Genomic DNA, 15,782 nt, shown 5'->3' on the forward strand with positions numbered 1-15,782 from the left:
AGCCAGTTTCTTTGTAGCGCTTGATGGTTTTTGTGACTGCACTTGGGGACACTTTCAAAGTTTTCCCAATTTTTCTTAAAGTAATGATGGCCACTCGTTTATCTTTACATAGCTGCTTTTTTCTTGCCATAATACAAATTCTAACAGTCTATTCAGTAGGACTATCAGCTGTGTATCCACCTGACTTCTCCACAACACAACCTATGGTTCCAACCCCATTTATAAGGCAAGAAATCCCACTTATTAAACCCGACAGGGCACATCTGTGAAGTGAAAACCATTTCAGGTGACTACCTCTTGAAGCTCATCAAGAGAATGCCAAGAGTGTGCAAAGTAGTAATCAAAGCAAAAGGTGGCTACTTTGGAGAACCTAGAATATGACATATTTTCAGTTGTTTCACACTTTTTTGTTATGTATATAATTCCACTTGTGGTCATGGCTACGGCCAAGAGGTATCCGAAGAACCCTAGGGAGAAAACAACAGGAACAACCTAACCCAGCTAGGCGTGTCTTAGCTGACCTGACTAAATGGCTTGTTGTGTGCCCTAAGCCATGATCGTGGGTAGGCCTATAAGTGGGCAAAAACCAAGCCAAGTAGGGTAGAAAAGGAATTTGAATGGCATGTACAAACTAATCCCCAAGCCAACTGCAAGGCATCCGGGATCTAGAGCGAAAATTCGGGGTATGTGAGGCAAGACCAGTAGGAAACCTACAACCCATCTTGTGGATGACAAGGCCAGAGACATGATGCTCAATATTGCGGATACTGCACCAAAGCGGAATGGAGGACCGAGAATACGTTGTGAAATGGATCATAAAAACCAACTGAAACTTGTAAAGTTTGGTTCTAGTGCGAGTACTGGCAATGCCCTAGCGTCAGGAGATCGTGGGACCAAAACCTAACTGCCTAGACTATGCAGGAATGAGGGCCAAAAAGAACCATGTGGATAGGAAGAGAATCCTTGAATAGTTACCCAGACAACAGCTATCCGCGCTTTGTTCTACTGTACGCCCCTGAGAATTGTTTTTACGCTTGAGACGTGAAGACCGACCTACTATCTGAATCTTCTACCGTGAGAAAATGCTGGACCTTGTCCAAAATCCGATTCAACGTGGTTGTAGGGAGTCGGAGGTTAGTGCGGCAAGAAGCTATGAGGCCATAATATACAAGATTCTGTCTATGCCCTCCCATGAGTGAGGGAATGCAATGCAATGAAGCTACTGGCGAAAATGAATTCCTGGTCGTGGTAAAAAGGCAAAGACTTTGCGTGGGGACCTGGTTGACAAGATATGATCGACTACAATCAGAGACTAAAATGCTAGAGCGAATTGCCCTACTTGTTCTTCCTCTGGCAGGACCTGAACGAAAGCATGAACAATTAAAGAAAGACGAAATATCTGCGTAAGACATGACAATAATGCTGTAGGGCGAACCGGACCAGTTTGCGGTAAAAACATAAAATGAGCGATCAACATGGATTATTAGGAAATTAGGGAAGCAGGTATGTATGCGATACATAGGGGCCAAATCAGCCTAGAAGCCATGGGGCCGAAGCAGTCGTGGGGCTCCCGAAGCCATGGGGCCGAAGCAGTCGTCGGGCCCCGAAGCCATGGGGCTGAAGCAGTCGTGGGGCCCCCGAAGCCATGGGGCCGAAGCAGTCGTGGGGCTCCCGAAGCCATGGGGCCGAAGCAGTCGTCGGGCCCCGAAGCCATGGGGCTGAAGCAGTCGTGGGGCCCCCGAAGCCATGGGGCCGAAGCAGTCGTGGGGCCCCCGAAGCCATGGGGCCGAAGCAGTCGTGGGGCCCCCGAAGCCATGGGGCCGAAGCAGTCGTCGGGCCCCCGAAGCCATGGGGCCGAAGCAGTCGTTGGGCCCCCGAAGCCATGGGGCCGAAGCAGTCGTCGGGCCCCGAAGCCATGGGGCCGAAGCAGTCGTCGGGCCCCCGAAGCCATGGGGCCGAAGCAGTCGTCGGGCCCCCGAAGCCATGGGGCCGAAGCAGTCGTCGGGCCCCCGAAGCCATGGGGCCGAAGCAGTCGTCGGGCCCCCGAAGCCATGGGGCCGAACCAGTCGTCGGGCCCCCGAAGCCATGGGGCCGAAGCAGTCGTCGGGCCCCCGAAGCCATGGGGCCGAAGCAGTCGTCGGGCCCCCGAAGCCATGGGGCCGAAGCAGTCGTCGGGCCCCCGAAGCCATGGATCAACATGGAGCGATCAACATGGATTATTAGGAAATTAGGGAAGCAGGTATGTATGCGATACATAGGGGCCAGCCTAGATGCACAGATGGACAACCAACCAGGCAATCAGCCCAGCAGGACTGAAAACAGTCGTCGGGCCCCGAAGCCAAGGGGCCGAAGCAGACGTCGGCCCCCCCGAAGCAGTCATCGGGCCCCCGAAGCCATGGGGCCGAAGCAGGTCGTCGGGCCCCCTGAGCCATGGGGCCGAAGCAGGTCGTCAGGCCCCCTGAGCCATGGGGCCGAAGCAGGTCGTCGGGCCCCCGAAGCCATGGGGCCGAAGCAGGTCGTCGGGCCCCCGAAGCCATGGGGCCGAAGCAGGTCGTCGGGCCCCCGAAGCCATGGGGCCGAAGCAGGTCGTCGGGCCCCCGAAGCCATGGGGCCGAAGCAGGTCGTCGGGCCCCCGAAGCCATGGGGCCGAAGCAGGTCGTCGGGCCCCCGAAGCCATGGGGCCGAAGCAGGTCGTCGGACCCCCGAAGCCATGGGGCCGAAGCAGGTCGTCGGACCCCCGAAGCCATGGGGCCGAAGCAGGTCGTCGGGCCCCCGAAGCCATGGGGCCGAAGCAGTCGTCGGGCCCCCGAAGCCATGGGGCCGAAGCAGTCGTCGGGCCCCCGAAGCCATGGATCAACATGGAGCGATCAACATGGATTATTAGGAAATTAGGGAAGCAGGTATGTGTGCGATACATAGGGGCCAAAACAGCCTAGATGCACAGATGGACAACCAACCAGGCAATCAGCCCCGCAGGTTTGAAAACAGTCGTCGGGCCCCCGAAGCCATGGGGCCGAAGCAGTCGTCGGGCCCCCGAAGCCATGGGGCCGAAGCAGTCGTCAGGCTCCCGAAGCCATGGGGCCGAAGCAGTCGTCAGGCTCCCGAAGCCATGGATCAACATGGAGCGATCAACATGGATTATTAGTAAATTAGGGAAGCAGGTATGTATGCGATACATAGGGGCCAGCCTAGATGCACAGATGGACAACCAACCAGGCAATCAGCCCAGCAGGACTGAAAACAGTCGTCGGGCCCCCGAAGCCAAGGGGCCGAAGCAGACGTCGGCCCCCCCGAAGCCATGGGGCCGAAGCAGTCGTCGGGCCCCCGAAGCCATGGGGCTGAAGCAGTCGTCGGGCCCCCGAAGCCATGGGGCCGAGTTTTTTTTTTTTTTTTTTTAAGAATTATAACTATGAAAAGTGACATAAATAAGGTGCACGTGAATTAAACCATGAGCCTGACCGATGTGGCAGGCGATACCCAAGATAAACTACGTGGACTGAATAACATGCAAGGCGAAATATCGTTAGGAACGAGACCTGACCGACGTGGAAGGTGACCCCAATAGTTCAACTGCATGACCTGAAAAGACGATGGGAAACGTGACAGAAAATGGAGATAATAACGGACATTAACTAAAATTAATAACATAAGCTGGCAAGCAGGTAAAGATATGAGTCATTCAAAAGCATAGCTGCACAGGTGGATAGACAACCATTGGTCAGACCCCTGAAGCCATGGGGCTGAAGCAATTAAATTAAGTAATTAAAACGTAAGCCGGACCTGATGGCATATGAAGCGACTTGAATGATTGGATTGGCTAGAAGGTGGCCTAAGGAACATCACTGCCGACAGGTGTTAAAAATATAGACACTAGTAATCCGAAGCACGTGCGTACATAAAACACTAACCACCGCGAACCATAAACGTAAACATGAAATGCCTGAGGCATTGCAAGTTCGCTAAGAGAAGTCTCATATCGTGACAAACAAATGAACAGCTTGTGAAAACATAGCAGGAAACGTACTCCTATCGGCCCACTGACCTCCGCTGAGGAGCTGTTTGGTGAACTGGGGCAGGAGACCAATCTAAGTGAATACGAACCAGAAGTAAAAGGAGACCAGTCTGAGTGAATACGAACCAGAAGTAAAAGGAGACCAGTCTGAGTGATTACGAACCAGGATTAAACAGAAAGTCGGCCTATGGAATGTGACAGACCACTGAGGAAGGGAACGTAAGCCTGAAAAGAACGCAGTTATGTTTGTCAGGAGAGAGGTACCAGAGCGGTGGGTGCAGACTGCCCTGGTGAGATTGAGCAAAACCATGATGTAGCAATAAACAGGAGAATGCAGCTTTGAGTGGGAGCAGAGTACAACACATGATGTAACAACAAATGGGTGAATGCAGCTTTGGATGTGAGTGGTACCTAAAAACATGGTATGGGAGCTCAGAGCGCAGCTCTGAGTATGGGTAGCACATGAAAAGCATGGTATAAAGCAGACGTGTAAATACAACCTGAAAGCGAGCAGAGTATTGACGTGATGCGAAAGCAGACATGTGGACGCAGCTCTAGTAGTGAAAGGAGTATAGGACAAGATGTGAAAAGCAGACATGCGGACGCAGCTTTGGATGTGAACGAAATATTAACTTGATGTGACCGCAGACATGGAAAGTGGCTTTGGTGAGTGGGGTATACGACCTGGTGTAGCAGTAGAAGTGTGAACACAACTTTGGGTATAAGCAGAGCATGAAAATTGGTATAACCGCAGCTCTGGTTGTGAGTGGAGCAAGGTGGGAACACCAGGGTGGTGCGTCCAGAGCATGAAAACGGAGTAACAGTAGCAGCTATGGCTGTAAGCAGAGTATACAACATGTAATAACAGGCATGTAATACGGATCCGGCTGTCGGCTGGGGACGGAATGAGATGTAACAGCCAACAGGTGAGTGCAGCTTGAATGTGAGACCAATCTGAGTGAATACGAACCAAGAGTAGAAAAGTGCAGTACAGTGAAGACGTGCGGATGCAGCATAAGACATTAAATAAAAGCCGAAAGTGTAAATGCCGCTCAGGATAACAGCGGAGCATGAAAGTATGAGATTGTGGATAAGCTCTGCCTGTATATGTATGTTTAAATTGTACTGGAGCTGTCATTTGGCATTCTGGGCACTAGAGGCCGCTGTTTTGCAGCACAGTCAGCATGCTTCTGGGTGAACCAGTAAGTGTTGATCTGACATGGTGGAAGGATTGTGCTGTGAGGGGCTGAATCCGATTCCATCCTGGCTTGCAGATGTCCGGCAGTGAATGGACACTCAAAGGAAGGAGAGTATCTGCTGTCCCCTGTCAGGATCCAGCGCTTTGAAAGAGAGGTTGTCCCAGGAAGACCAGTTCCAGTGTATGGACAGAAAACCTTAGCATCAAGCAAGGCCGCACGGTTGCTGAGAGCTTGGTGGCCATCCCAGGTAAGCGGCATCCTAGGGCCCAGAACGGATGCAGGTCAGTACACCTGATTACCAATTGTACTTCACTGTTTGGCGCCTAAAGTAACAAGAGACTAGCCTAGGCCTTGAATTAGCTAGTTAGATAGGGTTATAGCTTTGTTAGGCCTTACTGTACTGGACTGCAGCGCAGTAATTGACTTGCAGGCTCTGCTGCGTCTGCCACCGGTTAGGTGTGTCTTCTATAGCGGCACAGTACGACTTGTAGGCTCTGCTGTGTACGCCAGCAGGCTAGGCCTGTCCGTTGGACAGGGACGGTGACTGTGGGCCTGGGGTATTACTTATACTGTTTGTACTTGTGTTAATACTGTTTCCAAAGTAAAGTTTATATTCTTGCATATAAAGCTGGTGTCAGTGTTGCTTCCATGTCTGTGACTTTGCTGTATCCTGGGGAGCCCACCCCGGTACACGGCTTACGAAAGTGAAATACATGAAGTTTAAAGATGGTGATAGCGGGGGGGAAAGAGGGGGGGGGGGGAGACACATGGCAAGGAACAGCTACAGCAAAAGGCCTAAACAATAAACACTGCGTCCGATCTCCAAACATAACGTCACGTGCAGCCCAGGTAACTCTTACTGCAGCCGGTTTGCTGTAAAGAAACTTTTCATACGAGACGAACGAAGCAAAGTGAAACTTGTAAGATTTATAGGAACCAACTCTTATTACCAACAACCAAAAATGAAAAGCAAATGGAAGTATTTAGGCCCAAACGAGCAAACCTAAGGTAGCAGATTCTGAGGCGAAGCCTCCCGTTCGCTAGCAAAGTCGGATCCGACCGGCCTGGAGAGACGGCCCCGGCCCAACCTACTTACGTAGTATGACGCGTGCATGCTACGGTAGGAGAGAGCAAAATAACAAGCTCGCTTCTGGCTCCATGCTGCAAAGAAAGACTCCTACCACCAGAGAAGCTAGTCTGCTAATGACACCCAGCAGCAGCTGTGCACCTGAAAACACACACCTGTGAGTGAGGGTGTGGCTCGTATATGAAGAGCCTCCGCCCCTCCCACAAATGCAGGCTGACTAATCAGCCTTACCAACATGTGTTAATTCATAGTTTTGATGCCTTCAGTGTGAATCTACAATTTTCATAGTCATTAAAATAAAGAAAACTCTTTGAATGAGAAGGTCCAAACTTTTGGTCTGTACTGTATATATTGCAGTTGCCTGGCTGCCCGTGTGTGAGAGGCTGCAGGCTCAGTCACAGACAGCACTGTGTGCACATACACTGTGTGTTCATACATGGTGTGACAGAAAATACCTCGCAGATTAAAAAAAATTCTATTTAATATTTTTCTGTGACATTATCACATTTGCAAGCCCGTGTGTGTCATGCCCACACATACTGTATACTGCTAGTGGCTAGGCCTGCACCGTTACAGGGTGTCATTCACTCAAATACCTTGCAGAAAAAAAAATTATATTTAATATTTTTATGTGATCTAATCACATTTGCAAGCCCGTGTGTGTCAGGCCCACACATACTGTATTGTGCCCACTGGCTAGTGGCTAGGCCTGCACTCATACCGTTACAGGGTGTCATTCACCCAAATACCTTGCAGAAAAAAAAATTATATTGAAACATTTTCTGTGATCTAATCATTTGCAAGCCCGTGTGTGTCAGGCCAACACATACTGTATTGTGCCCACTGGCTAGTGGCTAGGCCTGCACTCATACCATTACAGGGTGTCATTAACCCAAATACCTTGCAGAAAAAAAAAAATATATTTAACATTTTTCTGTGATCTAATCACATTTGCAAGCCCGTGTGCGTCAGGCCCACACATTCTGTATTGTGCCTACTGGCTAGTGGCTAGGCCTGCACTCATACCATTACAGGGTGTCATTCACCCAAATACCTTGCAGAAAAAAAAAATTATATTTAACATTTTTCTGTGATCTAATCACATTTGCAAGCCCGTGTGCATCAGGCCCACACATTCTGTATTGTGCCCACTGGCTAGTGGCTAGGCCTGCACTCATACCGTTACAGGTTATCATTCACTCAAATACCTTGCAGATAAAAAAAGTTCTATTGAAAATGTTTCTGTGATATAATCACATTTGCAAGCCCGTGTGCATCAGGCCCACACATACTGTATTGTGCCCACTGGCTAGTGGCTAGGCCTCCACTCATACCGTTACAGGGTGTCATTCACTCAAATACCTTGCAGAAAAAAAATTATATTTAACATTTTCTGTGATCTAATCACATTTGCAAGCCTGTGTGTGTCAGGCCCACACATACTGTATTGTGCCCACTGGCTAGTGGCTAGGCCTGCACGCATACCGTTACAGGGTGTCATTCACCCAAATACCTTTCAGAATTTTATTTTTTATTTTTCTGTGATCTAATCACATTTGCAAGCCCGTGTGCGTCAGGCCCACACATTCTGTATTGTGCCCACTGGCTAGTGTCTAGGTCTGCACTCATACCGTTACAGGGTGTCATTCACCCAAATACCTTTCAGATTTTTATTTTTTATTTAAATTTTTCTGTGATCTATTCACATTTGCAAGCCCGTGTGTGTCAGGCCCACACATTCTGTATTGTGCCCACTGGCTAGTGGCTAGGCCTGCACTCATACCATTACAGGGTGTCATTCACCCAAATACCTTGCAGAAAAAAATATTGATTTAAAATTTTTCTGTGATCTAATCACATTTGCAAGCCCGTGTGCGTCAGGCCCACACATTCTGTATTGTGCCCACTGGCTAGTGGCTAGGCCTGCACTCATACCATTACAGGGTGTCATTCACCCAAATACCTTGCAGAAAAAAATATTGATTTAAATTTTTTCTGTGATCTAATCACATTTGCAAGCCCGTGTGCGTCAGGCCCACACATTCTGTATTGTGCCCACTGGCTAGTGTCTAGGCCTGCACTCATACCGTTACAGGGTGTCATTCACCCAAATACCTTGCAGAAAAAAAAAATTATATTTAACATTTTTCTGTGATCTAATCACATTTGCAAGCCCGTGTGCGTCAGGCCCACACATTCTGTATTGTGCCCACTGGCTAGTGGCTAGGCCTGCACTCATACTGTTACAGGGTGTCATTCACCCAAATAACTTGCAGAAAAAAAAATTATATTTAAAAATTTTCTGTGATCTAATCACATTTGCAAGCCCGTGTGCATCAGGCCCACACGTTCTGTATTGTGCCCACTGGCTAGTGTCTAGGCCTGCACTCATACAGTTACAGGGTGTCATTCACCCAAATACCTTTCAGAATTTTATTTTTTATTTTTCTGTGATCTAATCACATTTGCAAGCCCGTGTGTGTCAGGCCCACACAGACAGTACTGTGCCCACTGCCCACCACTTATATAGGGTGGCACAGTACCTTGCACGCATAGTAACACTTATCTAATAAAAAATGACAGGCAGAGGCAGGCCACGCCACAGGGGCCATCGTGTTCGTGGTGCTGTGATTTCCACTGGCCCTGGAATAATGCCCAGTGTTCAGAGGCCACGTACCCTGAACCCAAAAAATTCTGAGAAAATAGTTGACTGGCTTACACAAGACACCCAATCTTCAACAGCTTCCGCTAAGAACATTGACGCACCATCCTCCTCCAGCTCAGCCTTTGTCACCACTCTCCCGCCCGCCGCCACCACCACCACTACCACCACAGCCACCATAGATCCCTCAGAGGAGTTATTTACACATCAGTTTGATGAAATTAGTGATGCGCAACCATTATTGCCAGGGGATGTAGATAACAGGGATATGCCTTAGTCAGGCAGCATTACACACATGGACGTACAGTGTGATGATGATGATGTTGTACCTGCTGCTGCTTCCTTTGCTGAGGTGTCAGATACAAGTGAAGTGGTTGATGATGACGATGTGTCCGTGGATGCCACGTGGGTGCCTGCTCGAAGAGAAGAAGAAGAGGGGGAAAGTTCAGAAGGGGAGACAGAGAGAAGGAGGAGATGAGTTGGAAGCAGGGGGAGGTCGTCGCAAGGAGCTAGTGGCACAGTCAGACAGTATGTATCGGCATCCGGGGTCAGCCAGACAGCACGCCAATCAACGCATGCTGTTGCCACCACCAGAATGCCATCATTGCAAAGCTCAGCAGTGTGGCATTTTTTTTGTGTGTCTGCCTCTGACAACAGCGATGCCATTTGCAACCTGTGCCAAAAGAAACTGAGCCGTGGGAAATCCAACACCCACCTAGGTACAACTGCTTTGCGAAGACACATGATCGCACATCACAAATGCCTATGGGATCAACACAAGATGACGAGTAGGAGCAGCACACAAGCTCAAAGCCACCATCCTCCTCCTGGTCCAGCATCTTCAGCCACATCAACCACTGCTGTCCTCCTTGCCCCCTCTCAACTACCCGCCACTCCGCCTCTCACCTTGAGCAGTTCCATCTCATCTGCCCACAGTCAGGTGTCTGTAAAGAAAATGTTTGAGCGTAAGAAGCCAAAGTCACAGAGTCACCCCCTTGCCCGGCGTCTGACAGCTGGCTTGACGGAGCTCTTAGCCCGCCAGCTTTTACCATACCAGCTGGTGGAGTCTGAGGCCTTCAAAAAATTTGTCGCTATTGGGACACCACAGTGGAAGGTACCCGGACGAATTTTTTTTTCTAATAAAATAAGGCAATTTTAAACCTCTACTCATTGATTGAAAAGGAAGTCATGGCATCTCTGGCATACAGTGTTGGGGCAAGGGTCCATCTGACCACTGATACCTGGTCTGCAAAGCACGGTCAGGGCAGGTATATCCCCTACACTGCGCATTGGGTCAACCTGCTGACGGCTACCAAGCATGGAATGCGTGGCTCTGCAGCGGAGTTGGTGACACCGCCACGACTTGCAGGCAGGCCTACTGCCACCTCCTCTACTCCTCCTACTCCATCCTCTTCCATAACCTCCTCGGCTGATTCCTCTTCTGCTGCGGCGTCTGGCTGCACATCAACTGAATCCCCCCAGCTCCCCAGGGGCTATTCCACATCCCGGATACGACAGTGTCACGCTGTCTTGGGGTTGACTTGCCTGAAAGCAGGGAGCCACACCGGACCAGCACTCCTGTCCGCCCTGAACGCACCACGGGTGGATCAGTGGCTGACCCCGCACCAACTGGAGATCGGCAAAGTGGTGTGTGACAATGGAAGCAATTTGTTGGCGGCATTGAATTTGGGCAAGTTGTCACATGTGCCGTGCATGGCACATGTGTTGAATCTCATCGTACAACGCTTTGTGTCTAAGTACCCAGGCTTACAGAACGTCCTCAAGCAGGCCAGGAAGGTGTGTGGCCATTTCAGGTGTTCCTACACGGCCATGGTGCACTTTTCAGACATTCAGTGCCGAAACAACATGCCAGTGAGGCACTTGATTTGCGACAGCCCGGCACGTTGGAATTCAACACTCCTAATGTTCGACCGCCTGCTCCAACAAGAAAAAGAGTATTTGTATGACTGGGGTGCTAGGACAGCCTCTGCGGAGCTGGGAATATTTTTGCCACGTTACTGGACGCTCATGCGCAATGCCTGTAGGCTCATGCGTCCTTTTGAGGAGGTGACAAAACCTAGTAAGTCGCACCGAAGGCACCATCAGCAACCTCATCCCATTTGTTTTCTTCCTGGAGCGTGCCCTGCGAAGAATGCTGGATCAGGCTGTAGATGAGCGTGAAGAGGAAGAGTTGTGGTCACCATCACCACCAGATACAGCCTTGTCATCATAGCTTGCCGGACCTGCGGCAACGCTGCAAGAGGAGTATGAGGAAGAGAAGTCAGAGGAGTAATGTGGCTTTGAGGAGGAGGTAGACCAACCACAGCAGGCATCCCAGGGTGCTCGTTGTTGTCACCTATCTGGGACCCGTGGTCTTGTACGTGGCTGGGGGGAAGAACAGACCGTCAATGACATCAGTGAGGAGGAGGAACGGGAAATGAGTAGCTCGGCATCCAACCTTGTGCAAATGGGGTCTTTCATGCTGTCATGTCTGTTGAGGGACCCTCGTATAAAAAGGATAAAGGAGAACGACCTGTACTGGGTGGCCACGCTACTAGACCCCCGGTTTAAGCAGAAAGTGGCGGAAATGTTACCAAATTACCGGAAGTCAGAAAGGATGCAGCAGTTCAAAACCAAACTAAAAAATATGCTTTACTCAGCTTATAAGGGGGATGTCACAGCACAACGGGAATCTAACTGGGGAAGAGGTGAAAGTAATCCTCCTCCTACCACGACCACGGTGGCAAGGACAGGACACTTTACAGATGTGTTGTTGATGGAGGACATGCAGAGCTTTTTCAGTCCTACACATCGCCACAGCCCTTCGGGATACAGCCTTAGGCCTCATGCACACGACAGTTTTTTTTCACGGTCCGCAAAAACGGGGTCCGTAGGTCCGTGATCTGTGACCGTTTTTTCGTCCGTGGGTCTTCCTTGATTTTTGGAGGATCCACGGACATGAAAAAAAAGTCGGTTTGGTGTCCGCCTGGCCGTGCGGAGCCAAACGGATCCATCCTGAATTACAATGCAAGTCAATGGGGACAGATCCGTTTGACGTTGACTCAATATGGTGCCATTTCAAACGGATCCGTCCCCATTGACTTTCAATGTAAAGTCTGGAGTTATTTTATACTATCGGATTGGAGTTTTCTCCAATCCGATGGTATATTTTAACTTGAAGCGTCCCCATCACCATGGGAACGCCTCTATGTTAGAATATACTGTCGGATATGAGCTACATCGTGAAACTCAGATCCGACAGTATATTCTAACACAGAGGCGTTCCCATGGTGATGGGGACGCTTCAGGTTAGAATATACAAAAAAACTGTGTACATGACTGCCCCCTGCTGCCTGGCAGGTGCTGCCAGGCAGCAGGGGGCAGACCCCCCCCCCTGTTTTTAACTCATTGGTGGCCAGTGGGCCCCCCCTCCCTCCCCTGTAGTTAACTCGTTGGTGGCCAGTGTGCGCCAGCCCCCCTCCCTCCCTCTATTGTAATAATAGCATTGGTGGCAGTGTGCACCCCCCCCCCTCCCTCCCTCTATTGTAATAATAGCATTGGTGGCAGTGTGAGGCCTCCCCTCTTCCCCCCCCCCGATCATTGGTGGCAGCGGAGTAGAAGCATCATACTTACCTGGCTGCTGGCTGCTGCGATCTCTGTGTCCGGCTGGGAGCTCCTCCTACTGGTAAGTGACAGGTCTGTGCAGCGCATTGCTGTCACTTACCAGTAGGAGGAGCTCCCGGCCGGACGCAGACATCGCAGCAGCCAGCAGGTAAGTATGAATCTTCTACTATTGCTAAGGCTAAGTAACCATGGCAACCAGGACTGCAGTAGCGTCCTCGTTGCCATGGTTACCGATCGGAGCCCCAGGGGAAACTGGGACTCCGATCGGAACTCCGCTGCCACCAATGATCTGGGGGGGGGGGGGGGGAGAGAGGAGGCTTCACACTGCCACCAATGTATTAAAAGAATAGAGGGAGGGAGGGGGGCCGCACACTGTGCCACCAATGCTATTATTACAATAGAGGGAGGGAGGAGGGGGCCGGGGGGGGCGCACACTGTGCCACCAATGTTATCATTACAATAGAGGTAGGGAGGGGGGGCGCACTGGCCACCAATGAAATTTAAACTGGGGAGGGAGGGGGGTCTGCCCCTGCTGCCTGGCAGCCCCAGATCTCTTACAGGGGCTATGATAGCACAATTAACCCCTTCAGGTGCAGCACCTGAGGGGTTAATTGTACGGATCACAGCCCCCTGTAAGAGATCGGGAGCTGCCAGGCAGCAGGGGGCAGTCATGTACACAGTTCGTTGTATATTCTAACTAGAAGCGTCCCCATCACCATGGGAACTCCTCTGTGTTAGAATATACTGTCGGATCTGAGTTTTCACAAAGTGAAAACTCAGCTATGAAAAAGCTTTTATGCAGACGGATCTTCGGATCTGTCTGTATGAAAGTAACCTACGGCCACGGATCACGGACACGGATGCCAATCTTGTGTGCATCCGTCTTTTAAAAGTCAATGGGTCCACGAAAAAAAACGGAAAACGGCACAACGGCCACGGATGCACACAACGGTCGTGTGCATGAGGCCTTACCCTGGGTTCAGACCTGAGCGTTCTGAAACGAGCGCTCTGTATGCGCGATTGTACGGGCGTTTACAATCGCGCATACAGAGACAGGCGTGCACACATTGTCGCGCGTTCCCGAATATCTATGTGCGGGAACGCGCGACAAACGCCCCCAAAAAAGCTCAAGAACTTGTTTGAGCGTCGGGCGTTTTATAGCGCGATCGTACGCGCTGTAAAACGCCCAGGTGAGAACCATTCCCATAGGGAAGCATTGGTTTCTCCTTGTTGAGCGTTTTACAGCGCGTAGGAACGTGCTGTAAAACGCTCAGGTGTGAACTTAGGGTCAAGGAACGACTCGACCGACAGGTGGCAGACTACCTCGCCTTAACTGCAGATTTCAACACTCTGAGGAGCGATGAACCCCTTGACTACTGGGTGTGCAGGCTTGACCTGTGGCCTGAGCTATCCCAGTTTGCGATAGAACTTCTGGCCCGTCCCGCTTCAAGTGTCCTGTCAGAAAGGACCTTCAGTGCAGCAGGAGGCATTGTCACTGACAAAAGAAGTCGCCTCAAAAAAGTGTTGATTACCTCACCTTCATTAAGATGAATGAGGCATGGATCCCGAAGGGACTGACAGTAGGGGATACGTTTAAGTAACAAAAGGCCCGATGACATGCCTTGGCCTAAAAATGGTCCCCACGCTGCTGTATTTAATGTCTGCATACCGGATGACTTTCGTGAATTCTCCGCCACCAACTAGGGTTCAAGCCGCAATGTTTTAGTCACCTTTCTGCCTTGAAAACATCAATTTTTCCGGCCGCTGCAACAATAACATTGTTTTTCAGGCATGTGTACATGCCTAATTTTTCTGGCAAAAAAAAAGGCACATACAAGTGTCAATTCCCCTTTCGTGATTGTTACCTTGTTGTGGTGAAAGGGCTTGCGTATCAGAATGAAGCGATCATCACCTCTATGAGTGTGTTGGCAATGTGGCCACACCCCAGATGATAATGCCGTTGCTTCATTATGATCAGACCAAAAGCGATCAGGACGGCTGGATGTTTTTTCATAGAAAAAACTTAAATTTTTTTATTATTTTTTTTAAGTTGTATGGGTAGGTTTTTAATACATAAAATAAAAAAATCACAATAAAGTCTCTTAATAGTTTATTAGAAATAATGCAGACAATTTAAAAAATCCCCAACAATTCCAATACAAATTAAGTACAAAGCTCAGAACTAAATTATTCCAGGATGTCATAATGGTTCGTTAATTCGACAATGGTTAATCAATTCGACACACGTCGCCGGATACGGGACGTAACAGTGATTAAACTGATAGGAATAGTACTAGTTAAGTCACTACTCATATAGGATGTCACAGCACATTGCTCCGTGCACGTGCAGTGCCCCAACTTGGGAGTAAGAGGACTGACCAAGCTGCTTTTTCCATCTCCCGGTTCCTAAAATCAATTCAGTTTGGTGTATCTGAGTTTGGTCTGTCACTGTGAAGGCAGTCGAAGGTACCCGGCCTAAATTTTTTTTCACAAAAGGCAATCCCACCCTGATATTGGACGTAACAGTAAATTGCACGGCGCAGACGCAGTGACCGTGGCGTGGATTCAAACAAAGGGGAGGGAGCCAACGTTTTTTTAACCATCTCCCCGTTCGAAAAATCAATTTAATAAATGGACCCCAGATTGGGGGTGTCACGTAACAGGGATTAAACTGATGAGAATAGTACTACTACTACTACAGAAAATAGCACTCATATCGGGTGTGACAGTAAATTGCACGGCACAGACGCAGTGACTGTGGCATGGATTCAAACAAAGGGGAGGGAGCCAGCAATTTTTTAACCATCTCCCCGTTTGAAAAATCTATTTAATAAATGGACCCCAGATTGGGGACGTAACAGGGATTAAACTGATGAGAAGAGAAAACTACAGGAAATACCACTCATATCGGGTGGGACAGTAAATTGCACGGCACAGACGCAGTGACCATGGCGTGGATTCAAACAAAGGGGAGGGAGCCAGCGTTTTTTTAACCATCTCCTCGTTCTAAAAATCCATTTAATAAATGGACCCCAGATTGGGGACGTAACAGGGATTAACTGATGAGTAGAGAGAACTATAGAAAATAGCACTCATATCGGGTGGGACAGTAAATTGCACGGCACAGATGCAGTGACTGTGGATTAAAACAGTGGGGAGGGAGCCAGCGTTTTTTTAACCATCTCCCCATTTGAAAAA

This window comes from Bufo gargarizans, unplaced genomic scaffold (genome assembly GCF_014858855.1).
Source record: "Bufo gargarizans isolate SCDJY-AF-19 unplaced genomic scaffold, ASM1485885v1 original_scaffold_1244_pilon, whole genome shotgun sequence".
Classification (NCBI taxonomy): domain Eukaryota; kingdom Metazoa; phylum Chordata; class Amphibia; order Anura; family Bufonidae; genus Bufo; species Bufo gargarizans.